Source organism: Manis javanica, chromosome 4 (assembly GCF_040802235.1).
Source record: "Manis javanica isolate MJ-LG chromosome 4, MJ_LKY, whole genome shotgun sequence".
Lineage (NCBI taxonomy): Eukaryota > Metazoa > Chordata > Mammalia > Pholidota > Manidae > Manis > Manis javanica.
The window spans coordinates 84,103,105-84,118,351 of record NC_133159.1 but is presented as its reverse complement, the minus strand read 5'-3'; the positions used below and the strand labels follow the sequence as shown (position 1 = coordinate 84,118,351).

At 36.4% G+C, this 15,247-nt stretch overlaps 1 long non-coding RNA gene across 1 annotated transcript in view; it reads right to left on the bottom strand.

The window, feature by feature from the left end:
• Window positions 1-486: 486 nt before the first annotated feature.
• The window catches only part of LOC118974024 (uncharacterized), a 358,703-nt gene continuing 343,942 nt past the window's right edge, over window positions 487-15,247 (bottom strand). The window contains exons 3-4 of the long non-coding RNA XR_005063611.2: window positions 2,576-2,657; window positions 487-803 (exon numbers count right to left, since the gene is read on the bottom strand). This is a non-coding gene — a long non-coding RNA (uncharacterized lncRNA). The remainder of the gene's footprint in view (window positions 804-2,575; window positions 2,658-15,247) is intronic.

Here is a 15,247-nt window from a genome sequence, read left to right as displayed (position 1 = left end):
ATAAATTTGTATAAAAATTTAAAAATTTATATAAAATGTAATAATCTTGCAGTGATCCCTTTGTAAAGAAAACAACTTGTTTGTAAGCAGCTTCCACATTTTTTTTTTGGTATGTCAATAATTAATTTTGAAATTTAATGTTTGGTTAAAGTAAGGGGTACCAACCAGATAAGTCTGGTTGAGTACTAACAGGCATGGATTTTCAATCTATCCCTTTATATAATTACAGTTTGGCTTCAGAATAGATTTTACTTATTCATTTATACATTTATTCATACATTGATTTGACAAATAAGAAATAATCTATCCCCACCTGGAGATTGCCATTTTCTAGCAAATTGATAATAGCATGTGCTAAACACCAGTATAGGCTATAAGCTATGATTTTTAACAATTGCTTCAAGATATTAAACTGTTATTTGCCAACTCTTTCCAGGCATGGTAAGTGTGAAAAGAACCCTAGGTCTTTGTGTTTAAGTGCTGCTGTGTAAATGGATTGTTTCTGACAAGCTCTCAGCTCCCAAGCACTGTGGAACATACTATCAGTCTCCCAGAGGGGCCAAATAGGCCTCTCAGTGCGGGCCCCCAGGGTGCCCTGGCAGGTGACTGCAAAGGGCCTTACCCACACTATTCATGGAGAGGGTGGTAATGGTTTCCAGGAACGTTCACTCTCTGGCCCCTCCACGCAGCCGGTCTCGCCAGTCAAGCTGGTGTTTTGGAGCTCTGCTCATCTTTAATGATCTGCAGCCTCCCGCACCAGGCAAGCATCTGAATCTTGGCTCCTTTCCAGCTGCTCTATTGATCTGAAATTTGGCCAGTAAACAAAATCCTTTGTTTGTTTTTAGGATTATTTTTATTATCTGGCTCCAGACAGAGAGCACAGAATGGGGTGGAGACTTCACAGAAATGAAGCCCTCACTCCTTTGGTAGGGCTCCTGACAGGCCTAAGACCAAGCCTCTGGTGCTATAAAAGAACACTGTTAAAAAGTTGTAAAGAGAATTCACATTTGCATTGTATTGATGGCAGCAACAGCTTGTCAGGCCCCCATCTGTCAGAGCAGAAGGTATACCACAGTTCAGAAAGTTGGGGCTCTGGGGCACCTCTTTCCAGAGTGACCTACTGCAAAACAGCAGACATAAGTATATGGAAGACTAGTTTTACATAGAGGTGGAGAAGTTTTTCCCTATATGTTATCATTTTAAGGCTGGGGATTAACCCAGATGCTGATTTATTCAAGCTTGCTAGAGTTTTAAATTCCTCTAAACCCATGTTTGGAAACATGCCCCAGGCACCATAGTAACTCTAAATGAGAAAGCAGTCCTTCAATAAAGTTCAGTGTTCTATTATTTTGAGGGAAAACCTACATATAATATTCATTTCTTGAATATTTAAAAGCTGTGAAAAATCCTCTGGGAAGACACCTGTTTTCCTTTCTTTAAACTGGCATTTCCCAAATTTCTTGACCATGAGGCCCCACTTAATAGAGACTTTACAAGATATTTCTAAAATTGGAATATGAGAATTTGCCTTGGAAAATCTTTCAGAAGAGGCAGTGAATGTGATATACATCGAAGGGGACAGATTTTGATGGAACAGAATGAATATATGTGTGGGTGTATTTGTTTGTGTGTGTGTTTATGTGCATGTGCATGTGTTAGGGTTTGCTGTCTAAAAAATCCATTATCCTCTTCTTTAGTTATAGAGTCACAGATCAGATGCAGCTGCCCAGCTAAGGATGATACTGTCTAGCTTCTCTTAAAGCATGATATGGCCATATGATTAATATTTGCCAGCAGAATTGAGGTAACTAGCTTTGGCTGAGGCTTCTACCACAGAATACAGATGACAGTCCAACTTCTAGGGCAACAATATAGAAGTTTGATGCCTAAGTCAATGTTTAGATAACAGTCATTTGATAAACAGAAATAAAAACCTGTGCTATTATGTGAATGAGAAATGCAGTTCTATTATTGTGAGAAATATTTCAGGACCTATTAGTTACAGTACTTTAGCCTAATCTCATTAATATTATATTGGGAGAGGGGATGGTGAGCAATACCATTTGCGAAGATATTTGGAAAAGGATGAAGAGGATCTTTTACAAGCATCTCATACCTGAGGAGTGAAGCAGTAACTACCTCCAGAGAGGAGAGCCAAGGTCTGGTGACCCTAATTTAACTTGCTTTTTTTTCCACTCTAAGTGACCAAGAGCACCAACATTAGAGAAAAACAAACCCACTTTCAATATTTGACTCTGTCACTTACTAGTATGTGTCTTTCCCTTTTGCCAAGTCTCACTTTCCACATAATAAAAAAATGGATAATGGTTTCCAATTTACACAATTATTTTGAGAACTAAATGCAATGACCTAGGCAGTGTTCAGCACAATACACACATGTATGTTTAGAAACAGACATATAAAGTGATAGTCATAAATATTTTATATGCTCTCCTTTTGGGCACATATTATGATTTCATTTCCCTACCTCCTTTGAAATTAGATGCTGTCACATGACTTTCTAGGCCAAAGTTTTAAAAGCCAGTACACAATATTTATGTCCCCCCTTTCCTACCTTAGCAATTGTGAAACATGGGGATGGATTCCCTTTTGCCTGCTACTTCAAAGAGGGCAACTGGAGCAGAGTCCTGGCTGATCTGTGAGGACACATAGGGTGAGTCAAAAATAAACCATTGTAGTTTTAAGCCATTATGGCCTAACATGGCCTTTACTGAATGATTCGGAAATCGGTTACCAGCCTTAGAATTTTGCCACAACATAGGCATAAATGCACTCAAATACACAGCATTTGCTCACTGTTCTGTTGACTGTCAGTAAAGCATCTATTATTGCAGACTGGAAAGAAGGTGATCTATGTTATGAAGTCACAAAATATTTGTTGAACTTGTTGCCTGCAATAAGTCATGAAATATTTGTTAAACCTGTTGCTTGCAATAATTTGGAAGGCTAACAAGTACCTAGTGAACTTGGAGTTCTAGGAGAAGAAACTGGAAAAGAGAATGTCAGCATGTGTTAGTCATGGTTGCGTTTGACAAGGCATTACCGAAACAAGCTAAGTGCAACAAGCATTGTCTGGCTTACAGGTAGGGATGAAGGGTGTTTGAGAGTGCAGAATTCACCATATTCAAAAGGTTTGAAAGGTAACAGGTGACACTGAGGATGCTTTGGGGCAATGAAGGCCTATTAAAACTAAGCCTTGTGAGGAGGACCAATTCAAAGATATGTTTCTCACTCCCATTGTTAAAATCCATTAATTCAGTTAATCTCAGAGCAAAGACCAATTATAATATTGGCAATCAGTTAATTCCTTTAGCTGAAAGAACACTGACTAGAGGAAAGATACTAAAATTTACAGTGTGTTTAAAGAGAGTGAAACATGATGGGTAGACATGGAGAAAACAAAAAATATACAGTAACAATGAAAATTATGTTATAAAAGTCATGGATGTGATGATTTTGCATGTACATTTGACTGTAATAAGTAGGTAAGGAGCAAATTTTTTGCGAAATTCATACTATCAAAAAGACAGCCTATATTAAAAGAGAATTTGACAAATGATGTCCTCTGACTTTTCAACCATTAAGGCATAATCTTTATTTCAGAGGTGACCAGGAGAGATAATGGAGAAGGCAAAACACAGGAGACAGAGTCAGAGACCACAGAGAGCAATGAGCCACCTCCAGGCATCCTGGCCTGCAAGCTTGATGTCTTGACCGGATGGGAGATATATATTGAATTGAGAATTTGTACTCAGTTTTAATCACAAGTATTGCAGTAGTCATTAAGACTGTTCACAATTTTTGTTTCACCTCTGTTTAGTTAAAATAATTGGTAAGTTAAAATATTTCCCATCTCTTTGACCTGCAGGTATCCATGTTATTTACTTTGGCAAATAAAATGAGTGTGGACATGACTGACTCACAGCAACGATTCCAAGTGGGAAATTATAGAACTGGTTGATAACTTGAGGTATTTCTTTTTCCTACTTGGCAATAATGGTAACACAGAAAGGGAACCTCCCTCAGCTTAGTCCTTTTATGAGGATGACAGAAGCCTGCCACGCATGAAGACTGAGAAATAAACCATTGCAGTTTTAAGCCAGTGAGATTTTGGAGTTGTTACTGTGGCACAGTTCAGCCAATTTTGATGAGGAAAAATTCCAGCCAGTTTTATAGGGATAGTTAGTGTTATATTAGTTTTGGTCAGAAAAAGATGCAATGTTAGGAGCAGTGTCTTTCTAACCATGGATTGTGGCTTTTTAGTGGATGTAGGGCACACATTTTTTTACAACAGGATAGGAAGTATCATATAGTAAAATTAAGCATGCTGTGTGTGTGTGTGTGTGTGTGTGTGTGTGTGTGTGTGTAAAAGATAATGGAAGAGAGAGCAGTGTAAAGCGTATTAGTGGGAATCAGTGCCAAAAAGTTTGAAAGTCACTGACCTGGAACACAGCGAATTGGAATGCTTGGTTGATTAAATTTAGATATGAAAGGCCATCCCCAAAGGGCCTGCGGTCTGGTGATGTCAAAGGGATCCGTTCTCAAATTTTTCCTGTTCAAGCATTTGTTCATAGAGTTCAATGAAGAGCTTACCAATTTTTTATTGAGTTCAGATGAAATTGATAAAGCAATGTTGGTGATGTATGAAAAGCTATGGCAAATAATACCTATGGGGAAGATTAGCATATATTGTCTTGATTTTCACAAACAGGATAAAGTTAGTGACACTGAGGAGCCAGTAGACTTGATGTTGTGACAGAAAATATTACAAAATGATAAAGTGGTATATCTATGAAGATTTAAAAAGTGACAGCATGAAAATTTGTGATTAAGTTATGCCAGATGAACAGATTATTTTTAATAGTATTCTTAGATATTGGTTCAGAATTATGTTAAAGACTATGTCAAGATTTCAGAAACTCATTTAACAGAATTTCTAATACCTGAAAAAAATGAAGAAATGTGAGCTGGGTTATTGTAATATCTGTATATTCATGATTTCTATGATGACCTTTTGCTAAGAGTATTGGTAATAATTCCATTAATCTGTAGGGAGACATCTAAGGACATGTTGGAGCCTTCTGCCCTGAAATCTTTCCTATTCAAGTATATGTTGATTGTCTTCAGTGAAGAACTTATCTCATTTTGGGATGACATAAAACTGAGATGGATATTGTATAAAGTAGGTTAGAAGTTCCAAGTTAAGAATTCCTCAAAAGGACAGACGTATGAGCAAAACCTAAAAAATTCTTTAGGGACAATTATAAACTTAAATGCATAGGATTTAAAGGCACAAACAAACTCAGGACAGACAAAACTAGAGCTATAAACATGTATTTCAAAGACAGCAATAAACCAAAAGAGAAAATCCTTACATAACACTTACTTTGTGAAAAATACTCTTGCAGCTGTTTTACTTGTACTTATCACAACCACCCTATGATGTAGTTATCATTTTTATCCCCAATTACTAATGGAAAAACTGAGGCATAGAAATTTTAAATAACTGCCCAGTGTCACAGAGCTGATAAACCACAGAGCCTGTATGAGAAGATAAATAGTCTGGCTCCAGAATTTAGTTTATCCATCTACTGGATTCAACAATGTGGTAAAGCTGCTAGATTATGTAATGTGCTTTGAGGTTGAAGCAATAAATGAAGGTACATATCCAAACCAAGGTATAGGCTATACAATGATTAGTCATTGCTTGAAATACTGTTCTCAGTTATGGCTTACACTCTATAAGAGGGACAATGACAAACAAGGGTACGTTTATAGAATGATTGAGATTGTATAGAGTGTGTAATTCATAGAAATGATAAATCATCAAAATAACAAAAGTTGATATACTGATGATATTGCGTCCAAAAATGAGAAAACATGAGGAATCCCGATGGCTGTCTTAAAATATTTGAATCTATGTCACATAGAAAAGAGATTCATCTCATTATGCATGAGTTAAGAGAGCAGAACCTTGATAGGGTTAATGAATGGTAGATTTTGGCTCAATATAAGTAATAATTTATTTATAAGTATGGTTATTTGTATAATAATAAATGAAGGGTATCCCTTATTGGGTATATGAGTGTTTATTAAAGGATGTATAATATATCAAGGTTATTGTAAGTTTTTTACATACAGTTGAGTTCACACTACATTTATATATCTGAGAGTCCATGATGATATAAATTTCAAAAAAAAAGAAAGAGGCAAAGTGGTATTATTTTCCTTTAACCAGAGACCACCGGGAACACACCTCTGTTTCCCTTCTGTAGGGTCTACTGACTTGTTGCATTATTAATTTATGGGGCATCTCAGTAAAAGGGTGTTAGAAATGACTTGTTTTGGATTCATCTATGGTTAGGTCATTTGGGGTAGGTTTAAAAGAAGTGGAGCTTTATTTTGCACTGGATGCCAAGAGAAAACAGAGGTAATTCTATGATTATTTCTCATTTAGAAGGTGAGACGAATGGAGTGAAGCCAAAGTTCTGATTGGTAATGAAGTAGTGCACATTCATATTAGAAAGGATAGGAGGATATCTGGTCTATTTTTGTGGTGGAGATAGTATTTTTTTGCTTCTGTAGACACATGCTTGTGCAGTTTTCTTGTGTCTGTCTTGATTTACCACAATCATGGAAAGATCTGATTCTGTTATTCTGTAAAACTGTTTATGTTCAGCAGGAGAACAGAAGCTCAGCTGTGAGTGCAAGGACATTTCTTCCCCAGCTGCCATGCCGCCTGGCAGCAGGTCCTTCATGGCTTCAGTTCTCACATGATGGGTCTGCCTTGGTTCCAGCTTCACTGGGTATAACTTGGTCTCCAATAAGATTTTCAAGACCAGGGCTCTGCTTTATTTACCTGTGTATCCCAAAAACAGAGCTCTGTGTCTTAAAGTAGGCATTATTATTAATATATTATATTATATATAATAATATTATCTACTTTATAGTATATATGTTACAGCATATATTATGCATTATACATTTTATTATGTATTATTATATTGCATTATTATGTTAATATGTAGAAGTGATCTGAAGTCGGTATGTGTGTTTTATCAGCTTCCTTGACTAAGTAGAGCACTCCATAGAACTAATACAAAATTGAAAGGCTGAAGTATCTTACTGGTCAAATGATCTCCAAACACTTGAGGCATTAAGTAAGCCTGTATCTATAAGATTCCTGATGTCAAAGTCAGTTTACTTCACTGATACTCCTGCAAAACTTGAATGAAGGAAGCACAGAGGGCACTGGGCAAATGGCCCAATCAGACTGGTAGCAGCCCAGCTGGCATTTGAAAACCCAGGCTTTTCACTATGCCCACATCCTTTAGCAAAGAATCCTCATAGATGGATTTTCCATGTGGATTGGTGGCTCTCTGACTTTCTATATGTATCCGTGTCCCCACACAGGGTGAGAGCTATGAATGGGGTTTCTCATGTTATGCTCAAAATTTATTGCCCATGCGTGGAAGCCCTTTGATGATTGTCTAGATACCGTTCACTTACACAGACCATCTAGAAAAATGCACAGAAAGGACAGGAATTTTCAATACCCCTTTAGAGGTTAGAAGTCAGAAACATTAATAATGATATTTGTAAGTCCTTATGGATGGATTAGGAATTTGCACTCTCTACAGTTACAGTTGGCTATGTTGGTCAGTACCTGGTGCTAAGAGACTAAGTATGTGGCTTTGATCCATTTTGTACTAGAAAGCTTTGTTGAGATTGTAGAGATTAAAAACTATTCTATTGCCAAAGGCAAGGAAAGGCCAAATCCTAAATATGAAGAGTAAGGAGTGGGTGAGAGGGTTCTCAGTGCAAACCAATCACTATGTCTTGGAATAGTATACTTGGAGGTGGTCTGGTTAACAGTATTGGGGGTGTTAGTATTAGAACACTAATAACACTAATAATGGTGATGATGATGGAATGGAGTCTCATATTTACTTGTACTAACACCTGGAAGGGTAGTCTAACTAATATACCTTCTTTCTGAGCCCTGACACACCGGATATTGAAGGAGAGAAACAACCTTTGGTTCTATCTGTTTTAAAATTTAGTTTGATCTATACAATTAAGCTGTTCCTTTAGATCATGCTCAGTCTAAAGGAGGAGCAAAGTCTTTGCTCCTCGTAGTTCTGTTTCCTCTTCCTTTCTCCTAGCTCCTCTTCCAGATGGCATCTAGGGATCAAGGAGAATATGTGAGGCTAAGGCACCACAGGGCCAAGGGAGAGCAGCAGACTTCAGGAACAGTATCCCTGGCTTTTCGGGTTTCAGATATGATGCCCCTTGTCTACCTGGTTGTTGATTATCCTATGGGTACTAGTGACAGAAGTCTGTCATTTCTGATGCTGTGGAACCTCTTGTCTCAGCTCCTCTGCAACTCTTGGACCACCTGAATCTTTTTTATCTCATCTTCCATTCAGCCCTCTCACCAGGTACAGAAACCCCAGCCTCTGCTTCAGGGTCACCCGTTGTGCTCACTGGCTTTCCACTCAGAGGAGGCAGTGGTAACCTCTGCTTCCCATTTACACCACAGAGTCCAGGGCAGCTCAAAAAGCTAAGCTGGAAGTTCTTCCTCAGCCTAACGGCTCTGCCCCAGGTTTCTTTATGTGGGCCTGCACACCTGGTTGGCTAGGCCTTCTCAGAGAGCTGCTGCTGGGGGCGAACATACCCTCTCTCGCCCCCACTCCCACTACCTCCTCTCCCCACTATCTCCCAGACTCCAAATGAGTAGACTTTCTCTTAGTTTTTCTTCATATTTGAATCTCTTTTATGTTAGATTCAGCAGTCTGGACAGTTAAGCATGTTATGTTAAGTGGGAGCTGAAAAAAATTTAGTTAAAAATCACTTCTATATACTTTCTGACTTTCACATCCATTTCTTTTCTTGAGGAAAATGGATTGACCTCAGAGGTAAGTAGTTTAAGGAAAACATGCTTTGCAGAGAAATTAAAATGCATTTGTTCAACATTTACAAAATTACTATGCTAGTTGCCTAATAAAACCAATCATTTATTACTCACTTACTATGTGCTCAGCACTGGCCCCTTGACATAATTCCTACCTAATTTTAATAATAACCTAGAGAGGCATTATTCTTTCTATTTTTCAGATGAGAAAACAGGCTCAGAAAAAAATATGTGATTTGCTTAAAGTCACACAACTAGTAGCAGTAAAGCTAGGAGTGTCAGCAGATCTGTCTAACACCTATGTCGGGATTCCTAACCACAAAGATTCACTGATGATCATTATACTCAAATATTATCATATTTTTCAAAGAGTATCATATTATTCATTATATATAAGAGTACACTTTTTATTGGAAATAGACACAACATAACGTCTTTGCAGATGGTGACCTAGAATTTGTAAATATGTTCAGCCATGCTAAAGCAATAATGAGTGTATGGAGGGAGCCATCAAGGGTATGGGAACATTTTCAGGACATCTGGGGCCCATCAGCATCAAATCACTTAACAGAGTGCAAACAATTTAACACTGAGAGCCTCTCAATTATCTACTTGCAAATGAAGAAATGATAAAGTATAAATCTTTACAGTATAAGCAAGTAAGCATGCTTCTGGGTTGCCTTCTCTAATTTGGCATCAGTAGTTGGTGAATGTTCAAAACACATACACAAAATTTAACATTTATCTGTGCAAAATATAAATTAGATAAATATGTCCCATGAATACTATACTCACTGCATTCCCATAGTCAAGCAGAAGTGTGTTGTAGGTAATCTAGTGGACTGGATTCCTTGTATTTTGCTCTATGAACACTCATATCTCTTATGTCCCTCATATATGAGGCCCTTGTACTTTACATTTTTGTTGACTTTCTAATCTCATGAAAAGTATAGGATGTGGAAGCCAGTCAGATTTCATCTGGCTTTGCATTTGCTAACTGTGTGACTTCAGTATTTTCTAAACATCAGGTTTCCTATTAAAAAAAATGGGAACAATGATACCTACCATTTTCACAAGAAACTTGTGAGAAGAAAAGGAAAGAATATATGTAAAATGCCAGAATACAATATGTATTTATGTGAAGGTAGCTGTGCCTGCTAATGTTATGATAATCATTACAATTAACTCCAGTGCTGCATTAATAGGATTTCATTTGACTCACACATCAGTCCTTTGACATAAAGATTATGGTTCAAGAAATCTCAGGCCCAGGAAAAAACATTCCTTATGGTAAGTCATAGACATAATCTTTGTTACAGCCAGATCACAAATTCCAAACTCCACGCAAGGAAATTTCACTATAATATTCCTTTTTTCTTAAAGTTCACCCTGATTCTCTCACTTTATCTTCCTATGCTTTATCTCATCTAACAGCTACTCTTTCCTCCTTCCCATGTACCACCCTGGGAACACCTAGAAACTTCTGATACCTACTGGTAGATTTTCCTTACATGCAAGCCACAAGTTCTGAAACAATTTTCCCTTAACTTCCTATAAAAAACCTAAACTGTTAATAATATACTATTTGTAGTATTTTGATCATCTAGGTTTCAAAAATAATGAATAACTTAAAAATTCCAGAAATCTTTATTAATTTTTCAATGAAACCTTTTATGTTAGAATTGTTTTAGATATAAAGAAGTATTGCAAAAATACTCTGGAGGGCTCCCATATACACAGCTTTCTCTTATTCTTAATCCTTACATTTGTATGGTACATTTATCATATTGTATGGTACAATATCAGTACATTTATTATTATTAAAGTCAATACTTTATTCACTTTCCCCAGTTTTTGTTTAAAGACCTTTTTCTGCCCTAGGACCCCACCCATAATACTATATTACATTTAGTCTACTTGTGAGCCTCTTGGTTGTGACAGTTTCTCAGAATTTCCTTGTTTTTGATGGCCTTGACAGTCTTGAGGATTACTGGTTAGGTACTTCGCAGACTGTCTCTCAGTTGGGATTTATCTGATGTCTTTCTCATGATTAGACTGGGTAATGTGTGTTTGGGAGGAACACCACAAAGGTGAAACACAATTCTTGTCACTTCATATCAAAGGTACATACTACCAATTTGACTTATTATTGTTGATATTAACCTTGATCAACTGGTTTAAGGTAGCATTTGTCATATTTTTCTGCTGCCAAGTCACTTTTTTTCCCTTTTCCATGCTGGCCTCTTTGGAAGCAAGTGTCTATGTGAACCTCACCCTTAAGGAGTGGGCAGTTATGTTCTACTTTCTTAACATCAGAGTATTACATAAATTATTGGAGACTCCTCTTCAAGGGAGATTTGTCTATTTTTGCCCTTTTTATTTTTTCCAATTGTTATTTTTTTTAATGTATGGAATCATGGATATTTATACTCTGGGATTGTAACTCTGGGGGGCAAACCCTGGGGCAAAATACCTTTGAAACTGAAGTCAGTCAAGGGGAGAAATAAAGTAGGAGAAATCCATTTATTGCTTAGAAGCAGTTGTCCACAACTGCTCTCCCATGTCTCTCGTGACTGGGCTGGCCAGTGGAGATTATATTTCTGGGCCCTTCAGAACAAGCTGGAGAAAGAGAGAGAGTGTCAGGTCACCACCCCAAGGGCATTGGACAGACAGCAGACTGAAACACAACCCCGGTCTTCCTTTGTAAAAGGCCTAGTTACCTGTCCTGGAGCCCTGTTGGGGGGTGGGCTTCAGGTTTGCACATATCTAGAGGCTACACTGCAGAGAAGCTCTCAGGGAATAATGGCCAGGGAATACCATCTTTGTATTCTCTCTTGACTTTGCTATAGCTCAAAGAGACTTCTCAGAAAGGAGCTTATACATGTATCTGGAGCCCCAATATTTGCAAATGTCACCCACAGGACACCTCCAGATTTTGTGGTCTGGAGATCAGCAGTGACTGAAACTGTGGTCCTAAAGGACCATATATATCTCAATACTTCAAAGCTCCAGCCTGAGGATATGTCTTCCAGTTAGCCTAAAAGTAGATGCTGACTGAGATCCCTCCCTTAGGAGCACTGGCCAGTATTGACACACTCTCAACTGCACCCTATCAAGAATAAAGCGGGCTGCTCAGACAATCACAAAGGTTCGAGAGCAAGAGCTGAGGCAAAGTTGAATGACAAGGTTTGTCCCCTACAGATAGGATAGCTAACATCATACTCAAGAGAGAAAAACTGAAAGATTTTCCTCTAAGATCAGGAACAAGATAAGGATGCCCACTCTCATCTCTTTTATTTAACGTAGTGTTGGAAGTCCGAGCCAGAGCAATTAAGCAAGGAAAAGAAATAAAAGACATACAAATTGGAAAAGAAAAAATAAAACTGTCACTATTTGCAGATGAAATGATTGTGTGTGTGTGTATGTGTGTGTGTGTGTGTTCATATATAAATAAAACCCTAAAGACTCCACCAATAAACTGTTGGAAGAAATAAATGAATTCATTAAAGTTGTGAGGTACAAAATCAATATACAGAAATATGGTCTTCTTCTGTACACTAGCAATGAACTATTAGAAAGAGAAATTAGGATAATAATCCCATTTACAATTGCATCACAAAGAATAAAATACCTAGGAATAAATTTAACGATGGAGGTGAAAGACCTGTACACTGAAAACTATAAGGTATTAATGAAAGAAACTGAAGAAGACACACAAATAAATGTAAATGTATTCCATACCCAAGCCCTGAACAAATTAATATTGTTAAAATGTCCATACTACCAAAAGCAATCTACCGATTCAATGCAATAATTATCAAAATTCCAATGGCATTTTTCATAGAAATAGAACAATCTTAAACTGTGTAATGAACTGCAAAAGACTCTAAATAGCCAAAGCAATCTTGAGAAAGAACAAAGCTGGAAGCAGCATGCTCCTTGATTCCAAACTATATTACAAAGCTATGGTAACTCAAAGTGTATGATACTGGCATATCAATAACTATATAAATCAATGGAACAGAACAGTGAGCGCAGAAATAAACCCATGCATATACAGTCAACTAATTTACCATAAAGGAGGCAAGAACAGGGAAAGGGCAGTATTTTTAATAAAAGGTGTTGAGAAAACTGGATAGCCACATGCAGAAGAATGAAATTATACTATCTTAGACCATACATAAAAATTCACTCAGAATGGGTTAAAGGTTTGAATGTGAGACCTGAAATAATAAAACTCCTAGAAGGAAACATGGGTGGTAAGCTTCTTGACACTGGCATTGGTAAGGAATTTTTTGGATATGGCTTCAACAGTAAAGCAACAGAAGCAAAAATAAACAAGGCTTACATCAAATTAAAAAGCTTCTGCACAACAAAGGAAACCATCAACTAAATGAAAAGGCAACTTACTAAATGGGAGCACATATTTTCAAACCATATATTTGATAATAGGTTAACATCCAAAACATTAAAATAACATGTCAAGCTTAATAAGAACAGCAAACAATTCAAATAAAATATGAGCAGAGGGTCTGAATAGACATTTTTCCAAAGAAGACATACAGATGGCCAACCAGAACATGAAAAGATGCTCAACATCACTAATAATCAGGGAAATGCAAGTCAAAACGACAATGAAATGTAATCTCACACCTGTCAGAACAGCTATTATCAAAAAGAGAAGTAATTAAGTGTTGGGAAGGATGTGCACTGTTAGTGGGAATGAAAATTGGTGCAGCCTCTATAGAAATCAGTATGGAGGTTTCACAAAAAATTAAAACTAGAACTACCAGATAATTCAGTAATTCCATTTCTGGGTATTTATCTGAAAAAATTAAAACATGATTTAAAAGGATATTACATCCCTATGTTCACTGCAGCATTTTTTACAATAGCCAAGATACGGAAACAACTTGTTTCCATTAGTGGATGAATGGATACAAGTGTGGTATGTGTATATATATATGTATGTATATATATATGCCATACATGGGTGGAGTAACTGGAAGCAGTATGTTAAGCAAAATAAGTCAAACAAAGACAAACACTGTATAATTTCACTTTTATGTGGAATCTAAAATTCAAAGCAAACAGAACAAAATTCATAGAAAATAGATTGGTGGTTGTGAAAGGGGCAGGAGGAGAGAGCCAGAATGGGTGAAGGAGAGTAAGAAGTGTAAACTTCTACTCATGAAATAAGTAAGTGTTGGAGATATAATGTACAGCATAGTGAATGTAGTAAAAATATTTTATTTCATATCTGAAAGTTTCTAGGAACACATCTTAAAATTTGTCATTGGAAGAAAAAGATTTTTATAACTTTGTATGGAGATGGACAGTAATTAGACTTATTGTGGTGATCATTTCACATTGTACACAAATATGGAACCATTATATTGGACACCTGAAGCTAATATAATGTTATATGCCAAAAATACCTGAATAAAAAATAAAAACACATCAATATTTTAAATCAGAAATACACTTATGGTTATAAATATCACTAAAAATAAAAATCACTCAAAGATTTTTTTTCTGAATGGCAAGAGACATAACTTCAGTTGTCCATAAAAATTTGAAATGTTGGTTTATATAATTAAAAGTGAATACCAAAAAAGAATAAGAAAGATAAAATATTGTATTTTATCTTCATTTATTCCTTCTCTTGTACTTTTCTTTTTTAAATATAAATTCATGTTTCTAACCTATATAATTTCCTTCTGTGTGAAGAAAATCAACACATCTTTCAGTTCTCTGTACTGGCAATGAATTCTCGCAGGCATTCTTTGTCTGAGGAAGTATTTCTCTTTCACTTTTGAAAGATAATTTTTCTGGATGTTGTATTATATGTTATTGAGATTTTTATTTCAACACATATCTTACTCCATTCTCTTTTTGCATGGTTTCTGACAATAATTCTATGATTCTTATCAATTCATCTTTCAGTATTTTTTTTTCTGTATCTCCTTATAAGATGTGCTGTTTGTCTTTGTTTTCTACAGTTTGAATGTGATGTGCCTTGATGAATTTTTTTTCCTTTGGCATTTCTTTTTTTAAATTTATACTTGTGTATTCTCTGAGTCTCCTGTATCTGTGGTTTGGTTTCTGTCCTAATTTTGAAAATATTTCAAATATTTCTTCTGCTCTATTTTCTTTCTCTTCTCCTAATCCACTTACACATAACAGCTTTTGAAATTATTCCACAATTTGTGAACATTTTATTTTGTTTTGTTTTTCTTTATTTTCTTCACTTCTCATTTCCATTTGGGAAGTTATACTGACCCATCTTTAAGTTCACTGATTCCTTCCTCA